This window comes from Schistocerca piceifrons, chromosome 2, assembly GCF_021461385.2.
Source record: "Schistocerca piceifrons isolate TAMUIC-IGC-003096 chromosome 2, iqSchPice1.1, whole genome shotgun sequence".
Taxonomy (NCBI): domain Eukaryota; kingdom Metazoa; phylum Arthropoda; class Insecta; order Orthoptera; family Acrididae; genus Schistocerca; species Schistocerca piceifrons.
In genome coordinates, this window is record NC_060139.1 from 744215384 (window position 1) to 744225144 (window position 9761).

Below are 9761 nucleotides of genomic sequence, written 5' to 3' on the forward strand. Positions count from 1 at the left end.
TTACGAGATACTTTAGCGCAATTTGCAATCTTTATTGGAATCTGGTTAACAAATGTTTATAGATTGAGTCTGATGAAAGTATGCATCACTTACGATGGATGCCCGTTTTATTCTTTAACTTTCAACGCTTTGTATTGTATGTGAACAGTACGAATAGCACAAGATCTACTTAAGAATGTGTAGGTATACATTTTACATCGAATACAGTGATGATTCTGTGTGGCGCAAGGTAGTTAGGTTTCTGGACGTGCAGTAACATCTCCAGGCCAACGGCTTTGCCGCAGTGGTAACACCGGTTCCCGTCAGATCACCGAAGTTAAGCGCTGTCGGGCTGGGCTAGCACTTGGATGGGTGACCATCTGGTCTGCCGAGTGCTGTTGGCAAGCGGGGTGCACTCAGCCCTTGTGAGGCAAACTGAGGAGCTACTTGACTGAGAAGTAGCGGCTCCGGTCTCGTAAACTGACATACCGCCGGGAGAGCGGTGTGCTCACCACATGCCCCTCCATATCCGCATCCAGTGACACCTACTAGCTGAGAATGACACGGCGGCCGGTCGGTACCGTTGGGCCTTCATGGTCTGTTCGGGAGGAGTTTAGATTTTAGTTTTAGTAACATCTCCAGCGGATTTCTAAATGGCAATAGTCGAGGAATCTGAAGATGTGAAACATGTTTGTAATCGATTGGTGGGGTGGTGCGACTATTACTGGCAAGCTTAAACGCTTCCATAGGATTTTGAAACCATTTTCTGACGAATATTGTTATCATTCCTTCAACAAGAGCCCTTATCAGGAGGTCTTTTGCTGGTTATGATAGCGAGTGTCAGGGAATATGACGTGAAACGATCGCGAGTGTGGACTTGGAGAAACTCCACAACCCCATCTAGATGCGACAGAGAAACTATGTAGTTCACATCCCTCCATTCGCTTCTTCGTTTTGCAGATTAACGTCAATAGGTAGTGCAATTTGACTTTGCAATTTTTTGTCGAAATCCAGGAATTTAATATTTGAAAAAGGTTTACCAACTGTTTGTATTTTGCCTAAAGCAATCAGAGGACGTATAGTCGGTTTTCTATGGTCTCAGTTTGTAACAGCAGAGCAGCCTTTGTGACGTGAAATTCACGCCTTGCCACATACTTGACGACCGGTGGTAAGTGTCGTGGATTTTCGATCAAAGAAGACGTAGGACGTATCCATCAAGAGTTATATGTCTCTCGGAAACAACAAAGCGACCAGCGATGCGTGATGTCAGTAGGCAAAGTTATGCCACGTGGATGAAAGCAGTTGATGAAGACGTCATCTTTCTTTGGAAGGATGTAGCAACATCCGAAACGCAGTAGCGGTTGTCATAAACCTCAGTAAAATGGAATCTTAATAGAGAAAACCTTATATAAGGCAGAAAAAACTTTGAATGTGATCTGAAACACCCAAATGCTATTGCCCTTTGTGTCCAGCGTACAGAATAAGTGTGAGACATTTTGAGCCATCCTATTTGAAACATTGTGTAAGTCTTTAGTCATAGAACACTCGACTAATGGTGTTCAGTGTGACTATATTGGAAGTCTTCCCTGGAGTGTAATTTCAGATCGTTAGTTAATAGACGCACTTGATTCTGCATCTGTCAATGCATCTGATGCAGTTAATAATCAGTAATATCAGACCTAACAGACTTTAAAAAGGGCAAAATAGGTGCCAGTTGTTACAAATCTACTGGAAATGTATAGAGATAATGTATTTACTGTTACGGCAACATACATAGTTCATGGGTATCGTAATATAGAAAGTATAACCAAACAATTAAAAATCAACACAGCGTCCGGTAATAATGAAGCAGCACGCAGAAATGGTTCCAGACAAGCTCCATGACACATTGTTGCAGGACAAGCAGAACTGTTCCTTTCGACTTCCTTCAACATTTATGCCACGCAGATGAATGAGGTGTTACTTTCTGCAGCGTTACATGTCTTATTATATGAGCAGGGTTGTCGTCACATTGAGACATCAATGTAGAGTTAATGTTTGAAAATCCACAATTTGTTGACTCGAAAATATTGCTATCAGATTATGAGTGACATAAATTATGCCAGAATTCTGTGCAAATGACTGCAATGTTCAACTCTCAGATGCTAACAGTCTAACTGTATTACCATACAATATGAGCGAGAACTAGCCAAGAACAGTGAAATTTACATCGACAACTACAATATCACAAAGTGCACTAACTTTCAGAAATCTGATGTACGTCAACAAAACCTCCACCATGTAATATCCTTAAATGTACAGACATTTTATGGAATTGTCTGGTGAAGCTTTATAGAGCTCATCCATCAAAACATTTTAGAATAAATTTTGCTATGAAGTTCACCATGTTATTCAGATGTGACATTCCGAGACATTACACCACTTAGACAAAGCGTGATATTTCTGGTCTACATCCTGTTGCCCTATAGGTAGTAGCCAGCATTGACATGTCTTAACCTGAAGCACATCCAGTCAGCTATTTATAAAACTACTTCCCCTCCCAATTCTATTTTATCTTCAAAATGTCATTCACTCATCTGAAATGTAACACAATGAATCACCTAGCAGGATAATGGTATTCCTATGACGTTACCTACAAGTGCTAACCTGCACGTACCTGTTTCGTCAAAGTGTCGCATAGTTTTCACTGTAATAACAGCAGATGTTGGTCACCAAAAACCACACTCTAACTTGAAAGTCAGAACTGTAGTGCTACCATATGTTCTTGTACCGTTATAAAACAAATCTTTAACCCTTTCGCTCATGGCGTCCTCATATAAGGACACACTAAATAAATGCTTACTATATTAAAATTCATTAAATTTTACCATTTGTAATTGTTGTCCTCATATTGTCACAAGCGGAGAGTTTACTTGAAAACAGTGTCGACGTCTCCTGTCAATCTATGGTACCACGAAACAAAACTGAATGTGTACAGTCACATGGTCGCTTACCAGTAATCTTTGTACCTCCCATCAGCAGGTTAATATCTTCTGACTCTAGCTAAAAAAAAATTATTTGTGCGTAGAAAGGTGCATTCTTGAAGGTGAAAATCAAGGTATCTTTCAGAAGGACAGTTAAGTGACATATTTATAACTGTACACTTGTCTCCAAATGAGGACATTGTGATTGAAAGGTTGTAATAGAATAGAAATTTAAGACATTATTTCGCTGTATTTTTAGTCATCTTATGGTGATTTCACAATACCCCATGTCCAAGACAGACGAAGGCCACTTACAGAAGAAGTTATAGAGCTCCTTAATTCTTCTGAAATTGACAATCTATCCGATGATCCTGGCGATAATTTTGAACAAGAGGACAATCATGGAGGTAATGTTAGACATTTTATATCATCTGGTATATTGTAAACTTAGTAGCCTAGACGCAAAGCCCGCTAACTGCAAGATAAGTGACACAGATAATCACGAAACACTCGTCCCATCCAAACGACAATGCATTGGCAGCAAGAAGATTATTGTTGTGTAAGACTCTCCTACAACGGAGCCAACCTAAAGCTGAATAAGACAAATATCCATTCTAATCGTAATAGACTGAAAGGTAGCTTTGAATGTCCAGATTGATAAGTCTGGTGCCTGTTCACGTGCTTTGTATCCGGACATGGCAGGGCGATAGCCACGCCTATTGGGCATTTAGCAGGCCTTGCACCCGAAGACAACATGCAGTTAGCTGCTTTTGAAACCAAACACTATTTACGACAGCCATTTTAGACGGTTTATAGCCGGTTTTGCAACCTGAAAGTGGACGCACGTATGCTCATGCAATTGATATTTCATGTGTAAATGCATGGGTTGAGTACAAGAAAAACGCATCAGAATTAGGTGCTCCTAAAAATAAGACCCTTCATTTACTTCACTTTAGGGCAAGTGTGGCCAAAGTACTGGCAAAAATAGATAAGCCAGCTACCAGAAAAAAGGGGGCGCCCCACTAGTGAACGTTCAAGTACTTCAAAATTAGCCAATGCTGAAGCTCGCCTAGAAGCTGAATTTCGTTTGGGCAACGTTGGGAATCTTCCAGTGGTCAGTGACAAAAAATCATTTTACAGGTACAAGAAACCGGGCTGCAAAGGCAAAACCAAATTTTATTATGTAAAATGTAATATTCACTTATGTCTGTATAGAAAAAAATGTTTCTTTGATTATCAATCTTCAGAAGTGTAAAATCATAGTTTATGTATATAATCATTAAGTAAGCTATGTGTAATTTTTGTATGTTGGCTAAATAAAATCAAATAAAGTACATTGACTTTTCAACTTATATTGCACACCTTGAACACAATGTCCTCAAATGGGGACGCGTTGTATCCCCCCTTGGGAGGGGGGGGGGGGCACCTCGGAATATTTTATACATCTGAAAAATCATAATTCGAAGAACTGGATAGTAAAACCATGATCTTTTTGAGGAAAGAAATAATTCGTGACCGAAAGGGTGAAGTATTTTAACAATCAATACCCGAAACCGCTATGGTGTACATATTGTGATGAAACGAAAGGTCTAAGAGTTAGATTTTCTGATACAGCTTCTCACAGTTTCTGCCAACATACGATAATTATCCTGTCATGTTCCTACAGTGTTGGGAAGAATTTGCAACACATTCAACTATGAGGTGGGTAGATTTCCGAGAAAGCAGTGAATAGATCTTTGAAACTCAGAGAAAAGTGAATACAGGCTACAGTGAGAGAACAGTAATAAAATTCATGTAGAAGAACCTATAGGGGAACCTATAGGGGATCATAAGAATGTAAGTTCAAGAGCGAGATGCTTGGGTTGCTGTCCTACTCACCTACAGTTGATCCTGCACCACCAGAAAGAACCAAGAGCTACTGGGACAGTCCAGACAGTTGTTCCATTAGAACATCAATTTCAGTGTCAGCCATCTCCATTTTAACGGCATGATCACATGTCTTTTAGATCCTTTCTTGCCGATTTCACCCAGTGTTCCTCCTGCTGTAACACTGTCATCCCCAAGTAGGAGATATTTTTGAACCTTGACGCCATCTCTCACGGCGATGAACCTGAGGAATTTACCATGTAAAAAGCTGTTCAGCGTACCACACGCATTTAGGCTTGCTATTCTACCAGGTAATTGAGGGCCGTTATATACCTTAGAGCAAAGTATGGAGAGGCGAACCACACAAGGTGTTTTTGGCGAGCGGGAGACTGGACCTCGATAGTGTCATCCTTATGAGTCTGGTAAAGTTGGCACCCGAGTTTCGAGAAATACATGTTTTTTTTTTTTTTAGTTCTTGCTGGGTATGCCGTAGTTCTAGGGTTCTCTGTACAAATTTCGAATAGTTCTGTACAATTTCGCGAAGAAAACAAAAAAAAATTGGGAAAAATTTTAAGCTTGCACAAAAAAATTAATTGCCACATTTGTAGAAAAAATAGTAATCACAATTCTAAATAGCTCCCTAAGAGTTCTACAGAAAATACTAACGACATTTTTTGTGCAGATAATAATTTATGAGATAATTGCAACAATGAGGGACCCATTTCCACAATCATGTGTAGTTGGCACCCGACTTTCGAGAAATGTAAATTTTTTTCAGAGTTCTTAATATGTATGCTATAGTTCTAGAGTTCTCGGTAAAATTTTTTAATTTTTCTGTAGAATTATGCGAAAAAATCTATGATCTCAATTCTGAATAGTTCAATAGCCGTGAAGCTGGCAACCGATTTTCCAGAAATATACATTTGTCAGAGTTTTCTATCGATATCCTTTAGTTCTAGAGTTCTATGTACTAAATTTGAATCATTCTGCAGAATTTCGCGAAAAAGTACGAGTAATAAAGAAAATTTTTTATGTGGAAAAAAAATTATTTGCCGATTTACGAAAATAAAATTATTATCACAATTCTGAAGAGGCCCCCTAGTGTTCTGCAGAAAATCTTAACAATATTTTTTGTATAGGTAATACTTTATGAGATAATTGCATTAATGAGGGACTCAACTACAGAAAATATACGAAATCGCACTAGAGTTCTGATGACAGTTCCGATCACAGTTCTGGATAGCACTCCAAGAGTTTTACTGAAAAACCTAATTTAATATCTTGTGAAGATATTTATAGTTCAATAATGTGCGATCCGTTTCACTAACATATAGGTTTTCGATCGCTGAGCGTCGCTGCCCCAGTTGTGATCGGTGCATATAGGTACAAGTGGGCACACATCGTGTCGATTGTCCTGTATCTGACTGCTGACAACCTCAGCAGTCTCATGGTATTTGTCATTTTTGGTCTGCTTATTGCGTTGTATTTCAACAACTTTAGTTTAATTTAATATTCTTTGCTACGATTAAGTACCGGATTTGAAGATAGCTGCCTCTATAATGTGCTTTCGCCAACTCCTCTTTCTTTAGTATTCGATACATACTGGGAGTTTCCGACATTTAGCAAGACAGATAGATGGTATTTTTTTCACAGAGGAGTTCAGATGCGTCATAAAATTCAAGTACCTTTCGTACCTTGACACGTTCATCGCAGGTGTAGGGTCTTGTTCGCTTAGAGGAGGTAAAAGAATAACTGACTCACGCACTTACATCTATTTATTTACGTCAGTTCAAAAAACACAAGCTTATTGGTGCACTAGTCATGAATAGTCGGAAATCGTTTCCTTGGTGAGAGGGTGAGTGCTGTCGTAGTCCCCGCTTATGGATCTAAGCTGCCGGAGAGTGTCGTTTGGTGGAGAAACCTATGGGCCAGATTTCTGGATGTGAAGAGGGAAAGGGAGGGAGGGAGAGAGAGAGAGAGAGAGAGAGAGAGAGAGAGAGAGAGAGAGAGAGAGCTAGGTGAGAGCTAGGTACGAGATGAACTATCTGTAAAAGCCCTTAACTCTAGGAAATGGTCACTGGGTAATGAACGCCAGAAATTAATTACAGCACAATTTTTCGAGGACTTCATTTCATCTTTCTGAGGCCCTTATTTTTGGTTATGACACATCCTTCAGGAGCAGACTTTTGCATTGTCTGTTGAAGTACTCTTTCACATAATAGACATCATTACTTTGACAGATACTACGCAGCACAAAATCATACTAATAAGGAAGGAATGAAGCTTGTACTTGGGTATGACGTACGGAAAGGGTATGTGATTCAGAAAAAGGAAGAACACTGATAAAGACAAATTATATTTGCTAAAGTAAGTTTAGAAGGGTTGGCGATGACATAAGCGACATATTAACCTTCTTTAGTATTATTGAACTAATATAAACTTTTTCCTGATGGGAAAGATACTTTTAATACTTGGTCTCCAAATATTTGCAACCCATCTTGGTAATAAGGGTACTGAAAAGAAAGCGAGAAAAATTGCTACATCAAGGCAACCAGTTAGGAGACGAAACGAACTCTCTTAGGACGTATCTCAGCAACTGTACTTTCTTGTACTTTCTTTTCTGTAGCTTTGGATGGTTCAACGGAAATACGCGATTTTTTTTTATAACTGGAACTGATATTAATTTTAATGTCCTGGAAGATCTTGCCATTCTGGAGAGAGTGCATGCAAAAACAAGAGGATCAGAACTATTTGAAAAAGTGAACTTATGTCTACAAAAATTTAAAAGTAGATTATGCTAAAATCATCAATGTGCTTACTGACGGAGAGCCGTCAATGATAGATAGAGTCAACGGCACTGCAACGTTGCCCGAGAGCTTTTAAAATCATCACGTACTAATATATTACTGCATTACACACCAAAAGTCACAGCGTGGAAAAAACTTAGTATCTTGTATAAGCAGCATTTTATGCCACCGGGTCTGAAATGTGTGGATAAACGTATAGCTAAGGCATTAACTACACGAGATTTCCGAGGCTATTTTGAATTGTTGGATTTCGATTATGGTGAACTCGTCTTACATTATGAATCGCAGTATTTCTAAAGGAAAGCTTCTGAAAACATTTTGGAACTTGAAAAACGCTTTTTCTGATTTTTACGACAGGCAAATACACCACCGATAGAAAACTCTGCTACATGACAATCAGCAATTTGATTTGGCATTTTAGTTGAAGTTAGATGCCATCTTAAAGCCTAAATTTAAAACTAGATGGCGAAAGCATCAGTCCATTTGATATTATGTTAAACCAATCATCTTGCTGTTATAAAAGGAGAATTTGAGCCAATTTCCGTTCCTGGATGAAGAGAGTGAATGTGCTGCGGATAACGGCAGTGTGACGAAACACAATGACAAACGTAAATACTGCAATGGTCATTTGAAAGTCGTTTACATAAGTTTTAATCCCATTTTTAGTTAGTGAACAATTATAACGCAGATTCCCAGTGACACAGAAACAGAGCTGATTCGCTTAAAAACAATTTCATTGTTAAAAATGAAATCAGATAAGCTTTTTTCATATCAAAATGATCCTGCCATAAGTAATTTCTGGCATTCATAACGCAGTGACTATTTGCTAGAGCAAAGAGCATTTGCATACAACTATATAAACATGAGTCTCTTTGAGACGACGTACAGATGAATAGCTTTTTATCCATGACATTTATTAAAGGCAAAACAACGTAACGGATGAAAGAATCAAATACAGTGGTATATAAGGTTACTGTGCTGTAACAGGTGTTGTTTATATACATTAATCAAATCCTTTAAAAATATTAATTAAGTCTACAAACACTCATATGTTGGGACTCCTACTGAACAGAGAGAACAGACAACTTCCAAGTTCCAAGCTCTCAGAGCTCCATCTTGCTGTCTCTCTCTCTCTTTCCCTTTCTCTTTCTCTCTCTGTCTCTTCGCATCCAGAAATCTGGCCCAGAGATTTCTTCACCAAACGTCAATCTTCGGTAGCTTATCAAGGAGCCGATTTCCGACAATAAGCTTATGTTTTTTGAACTGACGTAAATTAATCGATGTAATTGTGTGAGTTAGTTTACCTCCTCCTAGCGAACAACATCCTCCCATCCTTGTTTTCCAACCCCGACAATGGACGTATGAAGGTACAAAAGGTGCTTCTATTGTATGACGCATCTGAACTCTGCGAATGGCGTATGCCTTGTTAAATGTTGGGACATCCCAGTATGTACCGAATACTGAAGAAACGAGTACGTGAAAGCACATTATTAAATTAAATTGCTATAAATTGTTGAAATACAACGGAAGAAGCAGACCAAAAATGACAACTACCGTTAGACTGAAGCCTCGAAATAAAATTCTGTTCAAAAATGTTCAAATGTGAGTGAAATCTTATGGGACTTAACTGCTAAGGTCATCAGTCCCTAAGCTTACACACTACTTAACCTAAATTAGCCTAAGGACAAACACACACACCCATGCCCGAGGGAGGACTCGAACCTCCGCCTGGACCAGCCGCACAGTCCATGACTGCAGCGTCTGAGATCGCTCGGGTAATTCCGCGCGGCTAAAATTCTGTCCCTCCCCTGACAGTAAATAAGCGTCGCCATTTTGGTTGTCTGTGATCCCTCGTCACGATTTCGCAGCAGTCTTACTCGAATTGTTTTCATACAACGAGGTTTAAAATTTTAGTTCTTTGCTGATCAAAGTGGATAGAAAAATTTATTTGCTTATCTTGTTATTATTTCTTGTTGACTTACTTACCTTGTTAAGCCCTCCTACTCCTACCAATTTCGATTTGGAAAGCAATACAAATAAAAAAAAACTTGCAAAATGTGTTCGGTAGTCAAACCAATGTTTTCCAGTTGCAACCAACGGACGACGCTAGCGGCGCTTTCGTTGATCAGCGTTTACCATGTGGTGC

At 39.1% G+C, this 9761-nt stretch overlaps 1 pseudogene; it reads left to right on the forward strand.

Moving 5' to 3' along the window:
- Nucleotides 1-265: 265 nt before the first annotated feature.
- On the forward strand, nucleotides 266-383 carry LOC124778190 (annotated as a pseudogene).
- The last annotated feature ends 9378 nt before the right edge of the window (nucleotides 384-9761 follow it).